This window comes from Cupressus sempervirens, chromosome 3 (genome assembly GCF_028749045.1).
Source record: "Cupressus sempervirens isolate cs-2001-9-10 chromosome 3, ASM2874904v1, whole genome shotgun sequence".
NCBI classification, from domain to species: domain Eukaryota; kingdom Viridiplantae; phylum Streptophyta; class Pinopsida; order Cupressales; family Cupressaceae; genus Cupressus; species Cupressus sempervirens.
In genome coordinates this window covers 624152404-624171459 of record NC_143120.1, presented here as the reverse complement: position 1 = coordinate 624171459, position 19056 = coordinate 624152404, and the positions used below count along the sequence as shown (strand labels likewise).

Here is a 19056-nt window from a genome sequence, read left to right as displayed (position 1 = left end):
ATTTTGATCACATGACGAAAGGTGAGAGAGATTTGGCAGTTGGCAACTTTGTACTGGCCAATACTGCAAGTTTTAGCATCACTTGAGATGGCGTCATAAAATGAAAATGGAGTGTGATCTCAAAAAAGTGAGAGAGGTTATTGTAGGTCTCCCCAACATAGTCTTGTAGGAACTAAAATCACATCCATACCTTGCACAAGCTTCGAGATATCCCCAGTCAAAGATTGTAGCCCTATGGCATTTAGTGACCCTTAAGGACATTTTGGTTCAACGTGCCTAAGAACGTTCAAGCACTGAAGGGGATAGGGTGAGGTTGGTGATAGGGTCTACTCGACCACCCAGAGCTAATGGAGTAGACAGTTCGATCCCACGACGAAAGGTGAGAGAGATTTGCTAGTTGGCAACTTTGTACTAGTCAACACTACAAGTTTCAGCATCACCCAAGATGGCAATGTAAAATAAAAATGGAGTGTGATATCCAAAAAGTGAGAGAGGTTATTGTAGCTCTCCATAACACGGTCTTGTAGGAACTAGAATTGCATCCATACCTCACACGAGCTCCAAGATATGCCCTGTCAAAGATCGCAGCCCTATGGCATTTAGTGACCCTTAGGGACATTTCGGTTTGGTGTGCCCGAGAACGTTCAAGCGCTAAAGGGGATAGGATGAGGTTGAGGATAAGGTTTACCCAACCACCCAGAGCTAATGGAGCAGACAATTCAATCCCACAACCCTTTTTCCACTAAGATGCAAATTTGAGCAACTTTTACAACTATCAACAATGCAACTTTGCACAAAAAGTGCAATTTTTACATTTTTCTCTTGATTCCAATTCTATGACTTAGAAAAGTTTTGGAAATAGTAAAACCTCAAAGGAATATAGGAATATAGATTGTTTTATGGTTATTTCATAAAAGTTGCTAAATTGTTACAAAAGTTGATAATGCAACTTTGCAATTTTTGCACTCTTTGGAATTTCAACTAACCACCAACCTAAATGAATCCTAATCATTCCAAATGATTATTATAGACTCAAAACCACTAAACCAACCCACAAAAGTGCAAAAAATTGCAAAATGCAAAAAGTTGCTAAAAGAGCAATTTTTGCAAATAATAGTTGTCAAACTGAACATGAGGTCGTATGGTGTTCCAACCATCCAAATGGAAGTTATAACTACTTGAAGGCATGTACTTAAGATCCCCACACATGGAAAGGGTCATTATATAGATGGTGGACAGCATTGGTCAATAAAAAACTCAGATTTTATGACTTTTTTACCATTTTTTTCAATTATGTACGGCCTGTACAGATTGGTTTTGGAGTATATTTTAGAGTGAGGAAAAGGGTATTTTAATCACCCAATAGTTTAGGAAGTTCTATTGGAAATTTTGGAGAAAACAACAAATTAGTGACTGGCAAAGGCTAGTTGGAACAAGCCTAGAAGAGGCAAAATTGAGAAAGTGTAAAAGATGAGTTGCTGAGAGTGTGCAAGGAGTTGGAACATGTTAGATGGGATGTTTTGAGATGATCAAAAGTGTTGGGGTCATGGTATGAAGCCAAGGATGAGCTTTGGTATGTTGGAGGCAACAGGGTACACTAGGTGCATGGTAAACAATGTGAGTGTTTAGAAGACAAACTGAAGATTTGGGTTATAACCCTCTTAGACATGGTTGTAGGAAGATTTTACCAAGTCAGAGACCTCCTCTTGAACCCTAGTAGTGTCTAATTCCTTGGGTAGATTCCAAGAATACAAGAGAATCCCAGAGTTTAGTTGTGGTTCCTAAGGGAATATAGGAAGGCTTTTCATCAAACACACACACTTGTTGTATAGTCACGGATATTGTGATCATTCATGAACTTGAACAACACCATGTTAGAAATAGTGTTGTGAAAAAGGACTAAAAAATACAAGGAAATGGCCATCAAATATGCATGATTTAAATAGCTACATTAAATAGCCCTTTACTTCATAAATCACTTCAACTCAATCATTACATTGTATAGACAACCTCATCATATGTCACTTGAACAAACTGATCATGTACAAAATGAGGGAAAAATTCACAAAATTAAATCTTAAAATGTTACAATAGTATTAACCTCATGGAACACGCATGGGATGAATGTACATAATCAAGTATTAACCCTTTCCAACATTCCAACTTTATGATAATAATGAGTCAAAGTCCAACAAATTGGAATGCAATGATTGCAAGTATTCTTGTGTATATATTACAAGCAACCATGGTTTGGAAGAAAATTAAGAGTAAATTAGTCTTGTAGCTAGGAAAATGAGCTCAATAAACACTTTTGAGATGGTCATCTCATGATGATCATGGATAAATCATTAAAAGCATACGCTGAACCTACCCAATATATACCCACATCACTTAAATCACATTAAATGCTGGAACAAAATCAATAAATACAGTAAAAGTTGTTAATATAAGAACCATTTTATGGAAGACTAAATTGATTGTTTGTATACTTTTAATTCTTGTCAAATCCATCAATATACATTTTGTATCCTAAAATATCAAAAGTTCAATTTCTTTTCAGTAGACCTAAATAGTCTTTTTGGTTCTCTCAACCTATACATTGGCTAATCAACATTATCCTTAGAGAGAACTATATCTGTCACTGCCCCATTATCATCAGATCGAGACTTATTTTCCTTCTTAATTTTTGATGATTGTGATCCTCTGTAATTCCAGGCATAAGATGATTAACATACAATGGTACTTGAACAAAGAACACTAATAAATATTGAGGATGTGAATTGATAATACCATTTCGTAGATGATTTTGGCATCTCACCTTTTATCACTTGTGCGTCAACTTTATTAGCCCTCTTCTTTGGTGACCTGCAAATGAAGAATTAGCACAGTAAAAAAATCTAAGATAAGATTAATCCACTAAAATTAGAGAATGACAAAAATTGAATTTGGCTTGTCATTAAGAATTATCCATTTGTAGAAATCCTTGCTTTCTGAGTTATATGATAACCCTTGCTTGATGAGTATTGAAAACTTCTCCCATTGTATTCTTTTTTTCGCCAGTTTGAAGTTTCTGGTTACATGCACACAATCATGACTTTACATCACAAAGCATTCACATTCTAACAATATTCATGTTCTTTCATTACATTTTGATCTAAACAAAAAATTCTAAACTTTCACTTATTCAAACGACTAATCTAAAAATGGGTCCTATTAAAGAATCTAATATAAATTCAAATAATGTATCTAGATTTTAAACAAATCAAAACTAAATCTCATCACTTACACATCATAACAATATGGTCCACCTTAGTCATGTGGATAGTCTTGGGGAAGAGGTTGTAACATTGTATTTGGATCCAATTGATCACTCTTTCTCTCTCTCCCTCTCTCCCTATTCAATCTAATGAGCCAACTGGATCTGCTCAACATTTTAATGTCTCAAGTATTGCCTCATGGTCTGACTCGTGAACTTTCCAAAGAATCTTATTATGTCATTTTCTATCATATTTTATCAAGTGGAAAATTGATGCGACAACAAGGTTTGAATAATGAAGAATCTTCCTCTCTGTTTTCCAATCCTCAAATAACTACAAGTTAGGGTTCTTCATAGAATATTGTCTAAGTCATGTCCCTATTACAACCACCACACTGACATGGTACTTTAAACCTTCACCATCTATAACCCAGTGATCCAATTTTTGTTTGGCTTCAACACAATGACACAAATAATAATTTGTCCCTTCTTCATTGTGTTCAAGTGCAATAACAGCAAAAACATGGCCTACAAATGTACAAAATGCAATCATTAATTCAAAAAATACTTGGGTAAAAGTTATAAAGTTACATATTGAAATTACAAAGATATATAAATATATATATTACCAGGTTGCACTAGATCTAACAAGCAGTCAAAGTTAATAGAAAAATCCATCTCTACCATTTTCAGTGCTTGTGGGGGACGATAGGTGTCAATTGGGTCCAAAACCCGTATATCCCATTTGTCCACCCATTTAGTTGACTCACAGTCATCCCAATTTTTCTCTACACATGATGGACAATAGCATGCATTTTTCATGTGTGGATACTCCATGAACCTACATCAGAGCTTCTAAAAGAGTGTAACTCACTAGATCCTGTTAGTGTGCAACAATCCTAATATGGTGCAATGTTAGTATTATCTATCAACTAAAAAAATTTATGAACCGTAGACTCACATTCCTTACCTGGACCCATTGTAGCGTTACACCATTGGATGATGGATTTTGCATCTATCAATATTGCTCCATCTTTGTACTTTAGTTCTTCACGAACCAAGGCTCTTTTAATGCATGCGCCTGCACCATCGTGCTCTCCCTTACCATGACCAGCCTCTATGAAATTCCACATATATTCAATTCTACACAACCTGTGCATCCTGCTCAACCAATAAAACATCCATTCATTCTTGAATTGAGATGCACAATTGTCTAACCAAATAATGTGCTAACGATATGTTATGCCCCTGTTAACCAAATCTCCATAAAATAGTTGAAAACAACCATGTACGAACTCCGTAGAATGTGATCGATCATCGCTGATATAAAAATGGTACTCCCTCAAAATCTTTCTGTCATCCTCTGTACTTGTAGGTGAATGCATGAATGTTATGTGAACAAATATGGAAACCTATTGAGAAGTATAATACTTTACTTGCACCTCATTTTGTGGTTGTAGTGTGTAGTTCTCTGCGAAGTCTACAACTGAAATAATGGCATCCAGTGGAAACGTATCCTTGCACAACTTGAATTGCAAATCCAGCCATCAAGCTCTATGGGTATGCCTTGCATACTCTTAAATAATTTTTTCACGAAAAATCTTCATGAACTCATACACTGGAATCTTTTCAATGACTAAATCACATCTTTTACCATGTTTCCCATCTTTTAGAGCATATGTCACTATCTTAAATTTTTCGTAATCTACTATTTCATTTCCAATTGCATGTGTACTATCTATATGTTGACAAGTTGATAAAAGTTGCAAAGAACCACAAAATAAGCACATACCATCCAAGAATGATGTCTTTTAAAATTGTTGGTCATCCCCTATTTCACATAAAATGTTGGATACGAATTCCCTTGAACATCTTGGTGGCTCATTCATGTCACAATCCTACAAAACAAACTGAGAATGCAAAACTATGCATATATGCCTAAAAACATCAAAATGGTTAGAAAATTTAATATGTATCCTACAACAAGAAGTTGTGCATGTGTGATTTATCTTCACATAAAAAGGTTTACCCATCTCAAAAAATATTTGACTTATTTGAATTTGAGGATACATACCAATAAATTTTGCAAAAAATTGTATCTGAGTTGAGTCCAAAAAATGTTTCGCATGTGGGTCCAGATTTTGGCTATCAATCCTCCTTCTTACAACATTTCTTTGATTAGGGGAAACATGTGTGTTATTTTTCCAAAAATCTTCGATCAAGGATTTCAAGGCTTCACTAATTTCTTTATCCTTTCATGGTAGTCTACTACTAAATGTCCATAACTCATGTTTTGTTGGATCTTCCAATCTCTCACACCTTAGCATGGCTCTCCTTAGAGTACCTTTACCAATTTTTAATGTTTTTCTTGTCTTTCTCATGAGTCAAGCTTTCTTCATTTGGCTACTTACTATTGTCGATGTAAGTACTCGTCTTGTGATATTATTATTTTGGTGTGTGATTTAAAACCCACTTTGTCATAAAAACTCATTAGATTCTTTACAATATTTTTTTTCATTTGAATCGTCCATTGTTCTTAGCCCAAGAATCTTCATGATAGGCCTAAATTTCAAATTCCTCATCATTTTAACAAATAATTGACATTGACTTATAATATTTAATTCTTCAAAAAATAATCTCCACATACGATTAACTTTTCTTTGACAAGTATACTTGCTAATCTTGTCAAGCATTGATTTCAAAATGTTAGTATCAATATCAATCAAATATTTTGGTCTTCTAAAATGAATTCTAGAAGGTGTTATAATCTCTTCCATTCCCTCAATATTTTGAACATCAACTTAAAGTCAAGTGTATTGTGTACCTTGAACTAAAGATGATGTGCCTTGACAATAAGATGCAAAAGATGGAATATCACCTACTTGATGTGTTGATGTTGTGCCTTCAACATGACATGATGGAGTGTGTATATCGTCGGATCTACAAATTAGTGTCTCTTCAACATGAGAGGACGGTATGACTCCAACATTGGAAGATGGTGTAGAGGACAATATGACTCCAACATTAGAAGATGGTGCAGCGGACGATATGACTCCAACATTGGAAGATGGTGTAGCTTCACAGTTCAATTGTGTTCTTGAGTGTAATAGTCCCATTCGTTCTCTTTGTCTTTCCAATTCTTCCTCTTTGTTTCTTTGTATCGGTGGTTCTTGATCCTCTTCGAAATTCAATTCTTCATTATTGCTTTGCAATTTTATTTGCTCACATAATAATTTCATTTTATCTCTTTTAATTTCCAAATCTCTCTCTCTATCTTCATTTGTTTGAGTTTTTGGTTTCTTCCTTGGCATGATGATGATTTCTACATGTCAAATTATTCAAACATCTGAATTACTTAAAATGTGTAAATTACAAATTATTCAAATAAATATAAAAATTATAATTATTTGAATGAATAGACAATATATATCAAACGACTTGTCAAATTTCTAACCATTTCAAAATAACATTTCATTCAAACATACAAATTTCAATGAATTCACTATATATTAAACATGTCAAATTATAATCAAATTTGTAGCTATATATCAACAAACAATATTTAAAATAGATTGCACTAGCCTTTTCTATACAAGGAATATTCAAAAAGTCTTCAAATAACGTATCCAATGATTGAATTTGGTGTTTGCTAGCTTCCAAAAATGTTGAAATAATGTTTTCTATGTTGAAACCCATGATTTCTGTCGAAATAACAAAGTGCATAACAAACCAAAAGCAGAGAATGGATGAAATGGGCCCCATAGTTGTTTTTTGTTTGTTTTAGGTAATTTCACATAGTGCGTACACACTATAGCACGTATGCACTATGTGGAAACACATCACTCTCCATCTTCCCTACTCTCTCTCCCATCCCCTACCATCTCTCTCTTCCTAATCTCTCTCCCCTCTCCCATCCCTTACACTCTCTCTCTCCCCTCTCCCATCCTTTACTCTCTCTCTCGCTCTCCCTCTCCCACTGCCTACTCTCTCTACCTCTGTCACCCTCTTTCCTCTCCCAGCCCCTACTCTTTAGATCTCTCACACACACTCTTATCCCCCCACTCTCTTCTCTCTGATCCCCTACTCTCTACATCTGTCACACACACTCCCATCCCCCCATCTCTTTCCCTCTCCCTCTCCTACTGCCTACTATCTCTCTCTCTTGAGTTCTCTCTCTCCCTCTCTACTCTCTCTCTCTCTCCCATTCCTTACTCTCACTCTCTCTCCCATCCCCTACTCTCTCTCACACTCTCACATCCCCTAATCTCACTCTCTCTCTCCCATCTCGTACGAGCTCCAGGGTTGCAAACCCCATATTTGTAACCTATTTTATTCTTCTGACAGACACTTAGCTAGTGTCTACTAGGTTTCTATGAATCAAGGTATCAAGTTGTGGCTATTACATCTTGTTCTTAGAAAAAGACTTTATTCAAACACTTGATGGGGCACAAGCAATATCTTCAAGAACTGTAAGAGTTGACAAAAACTTGTGTTCAGAAGCATAATTTAGTGCATAGTCAAAATGGAGATAGCAGGTTGTCGAACACAAAATGATAGTAAGCATGTAAAAGGAAAATCAAAGTGAAATCAAAGGTCTTGTACATCCTAGGGCATCTCAAAATAAAAATAGATAAGTAGAAATATCACTATAGGAAAATCAATGTAAAATAGTACAAAAAAATGATGGGCTAAAGACAACCTAGAGTTAGCTAATTATAAATATCTACTTCATGTTGTTTATATGTAGAATATTTACAAAAATTTGTATATACTCAAGATAACTAGGTGTGATAGAGGACATACCCTGTGGCTTGGACATCAAGCATCTTCCCACGGCATTTTCCTAGGAGCTCCACAACAGCACCCACATATGTTTTTGGTACTTCAACAATAGCAATCTGCATTTCATTATTTCTAACATATGAGAAGTAATGTTTGATATTGCAAATGCATATAGTATATACTGCCATCATCTTTTCATCATTTTACTCTTTATAGGATTCCACAATCATCAATAGAAATCAAGGATGATGAGGATATTATTGTACCTCATAGGGTTCAAACAATTTATCATTAACTTTTTTGTTTATAACTTTAGGTGGGCCTAGCATAAACTCAAATCCTTCCCTCCGCCTACAAGATCAAAATGTCAAAATAATTGTCAAAGGTTCCTTTTGATTGTAAGATGTTTAAGATAAATAGCTGCACAGTGATAAGAAACTAGCTCCATAATTATAAATGTGTTGCAGCTTGCAAAACATATTATTGTAATTAACCATATCCAGCTTGGAGAAACTAAAAATCCATATACACCTACATGTTCTCAATTAACATTGTTATATGCAATGTACACCTCCCACTAACAATGAATGTATCGACTGTTTCCCCATCTTCAACTTTCATTGCCAAATTCCTCTCAAGTTCACGATAAAGATGCTCCCTAATTTATTTTTTTGTCATATGTTTCCCCTGAAAAATTGTTCAAAGGAAAAATGAATTAGCTTGATCAATAGAAGTGTCTGTGATAAGTACATAAACACTATTTGACTTAATCAAGGAGCAAACCTCATGCCCAACAAATGGCAAATTGTTGATTGCAAATGCCATTTTCACAATAGGTTGTTCAATTTTAATTCCAGGCAAAGTTGAGCCATTAACTTTATCTACCAGAGTTTCACCAATCTGTATTGAACATAGTACATAACCAAAAACTATACATTTCAAAATTACCTTGAAAATTACTCAAAAGAAATGCTTCGCGATGGACAAGATTAGGAATGAAAATTAGGGGTATTTAATGGATGAATAGAGGAACATATATACGTACAAGGACATCATTTATACCATAAATAGCACAAATATCTCCAGCTTTGACCATTTTAGCTGGAACTTTTGTAAAATTCTCATACACAAACAGTTCACTAACTTTACCCAACCTAAATTTTTCATCTGATGAATAAACTTGTAGAAGTTTCAATTAAGAAGAGTTGCAATTAAATTTATAACTTAAATACCTGATTAAGACCTCTTAAAAATCAGATGAACAGAGAAAATAATGTTAGACCAGTAGGAAAATAGCATTAGAAAGGTAAAATAAATGTAAACAGTAAGAAAAGAAATATTATCTCAGCAAATATCTTCAACTTCACATATACTTTGACATTTGTGAAAAGATTTCTAAAATATTCATAATACAACTAGTGTTGTTACCACCATCCGATTTTTCTCAGCATAACATATATGGCCCTAGTTTGTCCATTTGACTCATTCATAGCATTCAAGTAACATTTATATTGAATGAGAATAGCTGCATCAATTTACAAAATAATTTTGATATGAAATAGGAATATAAAATCCTTTCTTTCTTTTGAGCTTCACTTGGAAGTTGGAAATGAATTACTAAAAGTCATAATTTGGTAACAAGAAAAGCTGCTTTGTAAGCATCCTTTAAAACTAAGAGTTGAAGAGATTGTTGAAAGATGTAATTTTAAGAAACAAATGATTGAACAAGAAATCAAGTAAAACAACCTTAACAAAAAAGTACAGCATAATACATTACTCATACAAAACAAACCCTAGAAGCCAAAGTGTAGCAGTGGAAAATATGTTTTAAGAAAAGTTTCTAGATTATAAATTATAATGTTCACCTTTTGCAATAAAAAGGCTAAAAAAGAGTAGCCAGTAGGTAGCCTAGTCTGTAGATTTATAATTACTCTGGTATTGAAATTTCTTATATTCAATTTGGGATTTTTTTTTTTTGTTCATTACAAGGATTCTCTATTTTTACTTGCATAATATTGACCATAAAATTTTCCCAGAGTCCATAGGAAATGTCATGCAAATAAATTTTCTGACATTATCTTCAACCAATCATATACAACGCTGCTATGCCACATCTGAACACCACATTTGTTGGAATATATCTAATATAAGGGTTAACTGTGGCATCAAATTTACCGTATCTTTTTGTATATCTAAAATATCCTTTACCTTTATCTATTTTTGCATGTACGAAAATCAAGTCTAAAATTTCTTTGCAAAGCTCTTCTAAACATTTTTCTAGCACCATTTGTTCCATCAATCTAGACATAAAGCTGAATGGAAAACCAATAGCATCAGCTTGCCAAGAAAGAATGGAGAATAGCAAGAAGCCCTACATTGAAGAATATCAAGAAAGGAAAAAATGTTGGGAACGTGATAGAGTCCCACTTAGTAACACTTGAAGGCATTGATGAGTCAAAAAGACTTTGCGAGGATTAGCAGTATTTCCTATCAAAGTTTCAGTGCCTCTCTGAAGAACTCTTCCATGAATCATTTTTGTCCCATTAGATTTCCCATACATGTACTCAAAAAAAAGAATAGTGGAAAGATTCTCAAAGTGCTGGTCCTGACCTTTTGAATACACTAGAACTGCACTTCCCATAGCAATATCTCCATTAGCAGAAACCATCTTATATAGGGGTTTTCCAGATGATGTTTTACCAACAGATTGGCCTACCCATTTTATATCTTTGCTACTCAATCTGCCTCTCCCTATTCTAATGATAGGGGAGAGTTTAGTTTTGTCCACCACAATCAAATTAGTCTCTTCCTCATCCTCACTATCTTCCTGAGCCTGTTCTTCCTCATCTTTCTCACCATTCTCACCATTTTCCTTATTTATTTCATCAGATGCAGAAATTGAGTAGTACTCACTCCAGATGTGATTTATCATCTTTGTAGTATTTGCACACATTTCTTGTTTGCTAATAGTTTTAGGCCATGCATTAGCCCTAGTATTCAAATTATTTTCTTTGACTATGACTCCCTTTTTTGTGAAAGATAGTTTTGTATCATGTCTTTGTTCCATATTAATAGAAAGGCCTGTCACGAAGGCACTCCTTTGTATGCATTCATCTGGATACTCTGCAAACTACTGCAAAATGATTTGACCATGAACAACAACATACCTTTCTACAACATCCAGATTGGGTGAGATAAAAAATGGCTCAGTTTTATCTAGGCTTGCCAGCTTCCTAATCACATCTGAGAAAGAAAGTTTTGAAGCATGACTCTGTTCCTTCAGCAATACAATTATTTTGATTGCAAGCCTAGAAGTTTTTAGAACGAGTTTACACCATGGTAAATATTTCTTAGAAGGCTTCCCAATCCTATACCAGGCACCATCAGTGCGTATTGATATGAACAGTATATTTGCTCCAAATTATATCATCCATTCCTTGATAGCACTTAAATATACATGAATCCCATGCAGCTCATTATCTTGACAATTTTTATGCCCTCTAGAGTCAGCATCCAAACAATAGTTGCTACCATCATCTTCTGTCATGACACTTGATCCAAATACTGCAACATTTGTCTCAGTACCACCAAAAATTGGAAGAAGTTCCAGGGGAACAAGCCTGGAATTGGAATTTTATAAAGACCAATCATGCAACATCCTGTGGGGTAGATCTTTAGGATCTAATATACATGAATCATCATAAAAATGATATTCATCCATTTCATCTTTAGTGGCCTTATAATATGCAGGCAATGGATAATCATTTGCAATTTCATCTTCATTGATTTTGATGTAGAACTTCTTCTTGCCTTGAGACTTTTGACTTGGTCTTGCAGCCATCCAATCATTCTCCTCTTGCATCAATCTTGCAAGCTTCTCATCCTCGTCATAGACAGATGAAGCACCAACAATAGTACCAGCAGAGCTCTCTTTAATTTGTGTACCAACAGGCCTCATATGTTTTGATTGAAGGCACTCCTACTCTAGAGCTACAAGAGCAGGCAAACTAGTAAAAATCTGATCACCTTCTTCAGAATTGTTGTCCAAACTAGTTAGCTGTTTTACAATTAAATCTCCCTAAGAAAGTATGAAATCTCTCCCACAAAAGCTTCCCTAAAAACTCGTATTAGAAGACATAGATCACACAACATGTGCCACCAATTCATCCAATCCTAGTTCAGGATTACCTCCATTAGGCTTGGAAAGAGCCTTGTATACCTCAACACAAAGCATTGCTTTTCATTTAGAATACTAAAGAATTTCTTATAAGAGCCAGCAAACTTTACACACACATACTCTGCTACCTTAGTTTGAAGCCATATAACAACAGACCCATTTTCATATCCTATTATGGACCATGTTTCCACAACCCCAAACCCCTCACAATGAACCCCTTTTGATTTATCCAATAAACCTTCCTTTGGAAAAATTAATCCAAAAATATAAAGATCCATAACATACACCATTTCTATTGGCTGAGAGGCACCCTTAGAATCATGGATTATAAAATCTATCAAGCGTCATTGTGGAGGCATTTATTCCTGGTGTTGTTCATTCACTGTTAAACTAATGGCAAGATCCTCCTCTTCCATGGTTGTTTCCTCCTTGGCTTCAATGATTGAATCTATCGCATTTAGACGAAGTGTCTTTTCCTTGTAATTCATCACAGTGACTGCTCATTTGGGGTGTTTTCTAGCTGGTTTAGGTTCACCCTCATCTTGAACCTCGACCACATTAGCTTGGTTTTACCAACTTTCTTTTTGGGTCTCTTTCGGCCCATATTCTCTGCACTGTCAAAATCCCTGCCTGATGCCAAGTATTTCACACAGTCCTTCCAGCTGTAAAATTTCTCCCCTGCTCTCACATGAAGGGCTTATGTATTAAGGGAAAAATGTATGAACACATTGTTTAGGCAAATCCAGTACTTGAGTTAAATAATGAAGTGTGTCTTATATTATTCAAAACTTTCTAAAGAATACATTATCTGAAAACAGTAGACCCAAGATTCCTCTCCCACCCAAAGAGATATTATTGTGTATGTGTTCAAGTATCTCATTGGGCCAACTTATGTTACTTTTCTAAGGCCCCTATGAGTGCTTCTTTCCATTGAAAAAGAAGAAAATTCAAGAACCTAGCTCCTTTTCCATCAACCGTCTGCTTGCAAACAAAGAGTTTTTCACTACTAGAAGTAGAACTTAGTCACACCAAAAAAAAAAGGTTTGATCAATCTGACTCCATGGTTTCTCCAAGAAGCCATGGCCTTCTCACAGGGAACTCCTCATAGTAGTGCAAATTAGAACTTTAGATATGCTTTCCCCAAAGAGAATCCTTAGATATGCAAAGAAGAGTTACTCTTTGACAAAGACAACATTCTCAGTCAAAAAAACAAAGCAGAAAAATCTTGATGCTCAAAGAACCAACCCTTATATGCAACACACAGAAACCCTCCACAAATAGAAAAATTTAAGGATTTGATTCCAAGAGAACTGGAAATCATCAATACCAGTGCAAATTTAAATGGTTTGAAAAGAATATGCATCACAGTCTTTTGAAAAAAGTAAGAGAATAATCAACCTTTTCAAAGTGAGCCATTGTTATACGCACCAAACATGGAACTATGTAGATATGCACCAATATTACAAGGAATACCTTACATTGAAATCACTTTTGTCCTGTGATGAAACTGATCCAAACCAAGCATTGCAGTCTACTCAGATATCTATTTCCAAAGGGACACATTTCCACAGTCAGCAAGGTTGGATTTTTAATCTGTTCAATGTTTGGTTTGATATGAAATTTCAAAGTCTGGAAGGAATTACTCTGGTAAGAAGCAGAATTCTGATTTGCTTGAGAATATCCACAATCAGAATCAGAACTACAAGGTTCTAGTGATGAATCTTTTGGTCCATCCAAGCTGTATGGTCAAAAACTTGTATTTTTGTTCAATGTACGGCGAATAAGGGCTAACCATTTTGCAACGGGACCATTGTCTTCTACACCCAATATGTTCCAAGCATTCAATGGCACAATTTCCTAAAATTTGTAAAGAAAAGAAAGAAAACTAGATATTTAATGTTTACAACTATGAACACTTCAAAGAAATATAATAACATGTCAATGCCCCTTATTTGTGAGAATTCATCTGGTAGATTAATTACCACTTTGAGCAGGGATGAAAATTCTGATTTTAATGTTTATGTACACTTATTAAGTTTTAATGTAAAGTCCTTATTTATGCCAAAATTTAAATGTAAATTGATTAGGATAGAAGGATTTTAATGAGTTCCAGACTAAGGAAAAAGGCACTGGTATAGGGAGAGCCATCTTGCACCTTCTGAGACATGTTTTGAAGACGAACACATCTCTGGTATGAGATATGTCTCAATTAATTTTCAAAAATTGAAGAATTTTGCAATACAAGTTAAAAGCAAATAAGAGCAAATAAATAAAACAAGAATATATAATGTTTCAAGCTGATAATTTGAATGATACAGAAATCCATGTAAAGTTATAGCGATTAGGTATACACCTTTTAAGAGGGACATAAACAATTGTATGACTAATCCTTTGTTAGAGAGAACCTTCACTATTAGCATTCTTGTATGACTAATATACTATTCTTATTTTCAAAGTTCTATATTATGGAATTTTCAAAAATTGTTTTTTTTTTTTTTAAATACCTCCAAGTCTATGGAAAAGAAATTTAAAAACAAATAAACCCTCCAAACAATATTTTTCTTTAAATAGCTTCCATCTCTGAGATTTGAATATTGATTATTAGATAGGTTCAAGAGATACTAACCAGTGTCAGATGCCAAATAGATGATCGCCATAGCAACATCCCATTTTTCTCCTTCTTTATAAAGAGGTTGATTTTTTCGAAGATCACTTAGCAATTCCTTGGGTGAAAGTATGTCCATTCCAGGAATACCTTCAATTGGACCAGATGCAATACCATTTACACGTATTCCATAATTTGTCCCCCACTCTAAAGCCATAGATCTTGTAAGACTATCAACAACTGCATGTAAACAAAACAAAACTTTGCTAGATAAATTTATTAAATTATTATGTAAGTAAAATGACTCTCATGTTTATGTTGAAACATTTAAATTTATTAAATAGTTAATTCAAATCTTAATCCAAGAAGAATATAATGATTAAAAATGAACCTTTGCAGCAGGGACATGAATTTGATACCAAAAAGCTGAGGTACTGTATTGTAGCACTTAAATTTAAAATAACACTAGCCTCTGAAGGAGGCTTTCCAATTCCACCTTCCCTCAAATACTTCAATGCTACTTGACTCATTGTAAATGTGCCAACAACATCAATATCTAGTACTGCAACCACATGTAATTTATCTAACTTCATGCCACAATTAGGGGGAAAAGCTAAAACATCTAAAAAGAGTTGACAAAAACTTAGCATTTCCTCCATCGACATATGTCATAATGAACTAAAAATTATGAGTCATCTACACCCTTCAAAAACAAGTCCTTAATAAATTATGCTTCAACAGAGAGATCATTTCAAACATCCAAGTGACTTGGCACTCTTTCGCAGAACATCAATGTCAAAGCAACTTCAATAAATCACTTAACCTCATTAGGAAACCAGTTTGAATTTATTTCCCCATCATTTTCCATAGCATAGCTAATCAACAACATGCGTGCTTAGAAAATGGTAAATACTCAAGTTGTAGTCTCCCTATGTGTGCTCCCATGAAGCACTCAGTCATTTCTCATCCACAGGTTTCAATGCCCTCATTAGATCATCCACGTTCAAGATAATAATTGTGAAAGACTATAATGCACAATAATTAATAAATATTGTACAAATTATGGAAAAACTTAATAAATTTCTTGTGCTACTCTTTGTTTGAAGGAATTACATATGGGGTTTATAGCCACTTTATAAGTTATCATCATACAAAGGACTTAAATTGGATCCTCCATGGCATGGATCACAAGGCACATTCCAATTAACCAAGAAGATTATGCCTACGATATTGTCATGTCCCATGAGAAAGAAGACAATGAAAACTATGGGTAGAACAAGTAAATAGAAATTACCCTCAAAAAAGAAATCATTGAGTTCTAAAGGAAGCTTAAAGATCAATACAATTTAGCATTACCAAATGAACTTCAAGTATAAAATCTCAAAAGAAAACAGTCAAACCAGAGCTTGTCTATAGCAAGAAAAGAAAATTATATTAATGTCCACAAGGGACTAGAGATAGAAAAAGTTAAAAAAAAGTTGTAGGAAGATGAAAATAAAGCACCATGCCCCTAACACATAGAAGTTAAGGATGAATAGAGCCCTTATGTGCATTTGAAATTGAGGAATAATACTGGCTAGAATAAACAAAGCTACCATGCCTAAGAGATTAGGCTGAGGAATTGGTCGTAATGTGAAGCTACCCTTTGGTCTTGAGCTCAGCTCATAAGTAGTAGATTCATATCATTTGAATGAGACTAGTAATGCCAATGAGATTAGGTTAAGGAATCTGAGTAGTAATTTGAAGCTACTCTTTGAACTAGGGACCCATGTCATCGGAATGGGGTCAAATAATGCTTGGCTGAGGAATCTTGGTTCTAATGTTGTGCTACTACAAGTGGCACCTAGCTTATTAAAAAGAAGTTTCTAACAATTACTTTAGTTATATTTTGATGAAAATTAGATGATTTACCTAACAAGAAAAATTGACTAGAATGAAGTTTCAAATTTTTGAGGAATAAAGGTGCCAAATTCGTGATCATGTAGTAGCACCATAAGCATCAATCAGAATTTGAACTTAGAGAACGTCCTAAGAACAAGAGAAGGACATCTCAACAAGTGGCTAACTAAAAGGCTTCAAAACAAGGCAAGGAATGCTAACACGGCTAAGAAAGCGAATGAATCAACCAATATTTCTAGTATGAATGAACAAAGCCTTCAATCCACACAAATTCAAACAAATTATCACATCCAATCCCAAAGTCGAACAACTGGAACACTACTTCCAAATGATACCTGCAAATTTAACCTCTGAGAACAAAAGAAGAAGAAAATGCACCAGAAAATATAATCCATGTTGAAAATGTTCAATGAAAGAAATGACCACTTTCAAAACACGTCCACAAATTTAGAGGCATCAAACACCAACTTTAGGATGCAACCTCAAAATTCAAAACAATAAAACATAAAATTCAATCCCCTAAAAATTAGACACCACATAAAATTTTGAGTGGGATTTGAAGATGGATGTTGGTGCGGAGGATATGATCAAAGCTTATAAAGAGATAAAAGATCTGTTAGAATTTGTGGACTTCCTTGAGAACATAGCCATTCGACCAATGGATATGTTTGGTTCATGTAACTTTGAAGCTTTTGAGATGAGTTTGGAAGCTGAGAAGCACATGAAATGGTTAGAAAAGAAAATTGAGCAACATGGAGGAGGAGATGCTCAATGGACTACAACAAGTCAACACCTTTTTTATTTCCTCAAGGAAGAGAAAGAAGAATTAGAGAAGGAGATGAAAAACTCAGAGTGTAAAATTGGAGATAATATTTCCTATGTGACACTTTTAGGATTCGTTCTCCTATTCATTTGGTCATTCATCTTGATTCTGGAAATGTGGAAATGCCTAGATGAATGGTTGCACAAATGGGAGCAAAATGGGAGCCTGCGAATGAATCACAAGAGCCTCCAAATGAGTCACAGGAGCCTTTGAATGAATCATAGGAGCTTGTGAATGAATTGCAGGAGCCTGTGATTGAATCGCTGACCAGTGTAGATGGATATGTGGTTGACTATCTTGCAGTGTGTCTTGGGTATGTGGTCAAATGCCTTGGAGTCCTACTTCTAATTTGCATGATCATAATTATAATAATGATACTATACTTACTATTATTTGTCCCAATTGCAATACCAACTATGTTCCTCTGGAGAGATGAAAAAGAAAAGCATGGATACTATAAGAAACATGCACTAAACAAGAGCTTACATTTTGTCTACATCCCTGTCTTAGATTCTTACATCTTTGAATTGGAAAATGATAATAATTCTAAGGATGGTAACATTGTAATCATTGGCTTGGGAAATGAAATAATCGGTTGCTTTAGAGAACTTATTCAGGGTTGTGTTCAGCGATTACCAGATTTGCTGATAAAGCACTCCAACAAGTGGGCTAGGGAATTCCATGAAGACAAGATAAGCAAGGCTTTGGAGATAGTAGAAAAGCACATAACATTGATGGAGATGATAGTAATAGGGGATATCAATGTCAACCAAGAAAATAAAAAAAGAGAAAATGAAAGAGTAGAGAATGAAATTCAAATCGACTTGACGGATTGAATGTAAAAGGTCATGCCATTTGCCTCGTTTTCAACTTATCTATCACGTACTCTAAATTCAACATCAAACCTTGTAAATCATTACATATAAGTCATTTGCTAAATGAATATTTTCTATTTTTGGTTTTTCCCTTGTTTTGTTTGAATTGATAAGACGACAAAGTTAAGAAGTTTTGTATTGATTTTAAAAGTAAAAATTAAAGCTATGCATGAGTTTTGCAAACTATCTTCAATAGAGAATGATCAGTCAGCCAATAAATAATCAACATGTCCTAAACACTGACTACCCACCCACACAAAATAAGAAATATATACAGAATAGCCCTAAGAATCACTTGCCTTTTGGTTTTATAATAGCCTTGTTGTTGCTATTCAAATTGCAAAGTTTATCATCAAGACCTAAAAACAATAAAACGAAAAAATAATTTTGGGTTGTCTATTATCGAATCCCAGATTTTGCAGTAGAATGTAATGTTTTCATATCTTTGTTTAACTACACTTAATAGAAATCTCATAGGCTGTCAATTAACAGATGATCTTGAGTTCAAAATATCAATTTTGATCTGAGTTCTACCCATTCTTCTTTTTTATGATGGATGGAACTCAAGATGGTATGCTTGAATATGGAATGTTGAAAATGAAATCTGCTAATTTTATTCTTTTCACATTTTGACTGAGC

General features: G+C 34.5%; 1 pseudogene; it reads right to left on the bottom strand.

Moving 5' to 3' along the window:
* Nucleotides 1–8037: 8037 nt before the first annotated feature.
* Nucleotides 8038–15350, bottom strand: LOC149568220 (DNA (cytosine-5)-methyltransferase 1B-like; annotated as a pseudogene).
* Between the last annotated feature and the right edge of the window lie 3706 nt (nucleotides 15351–19056).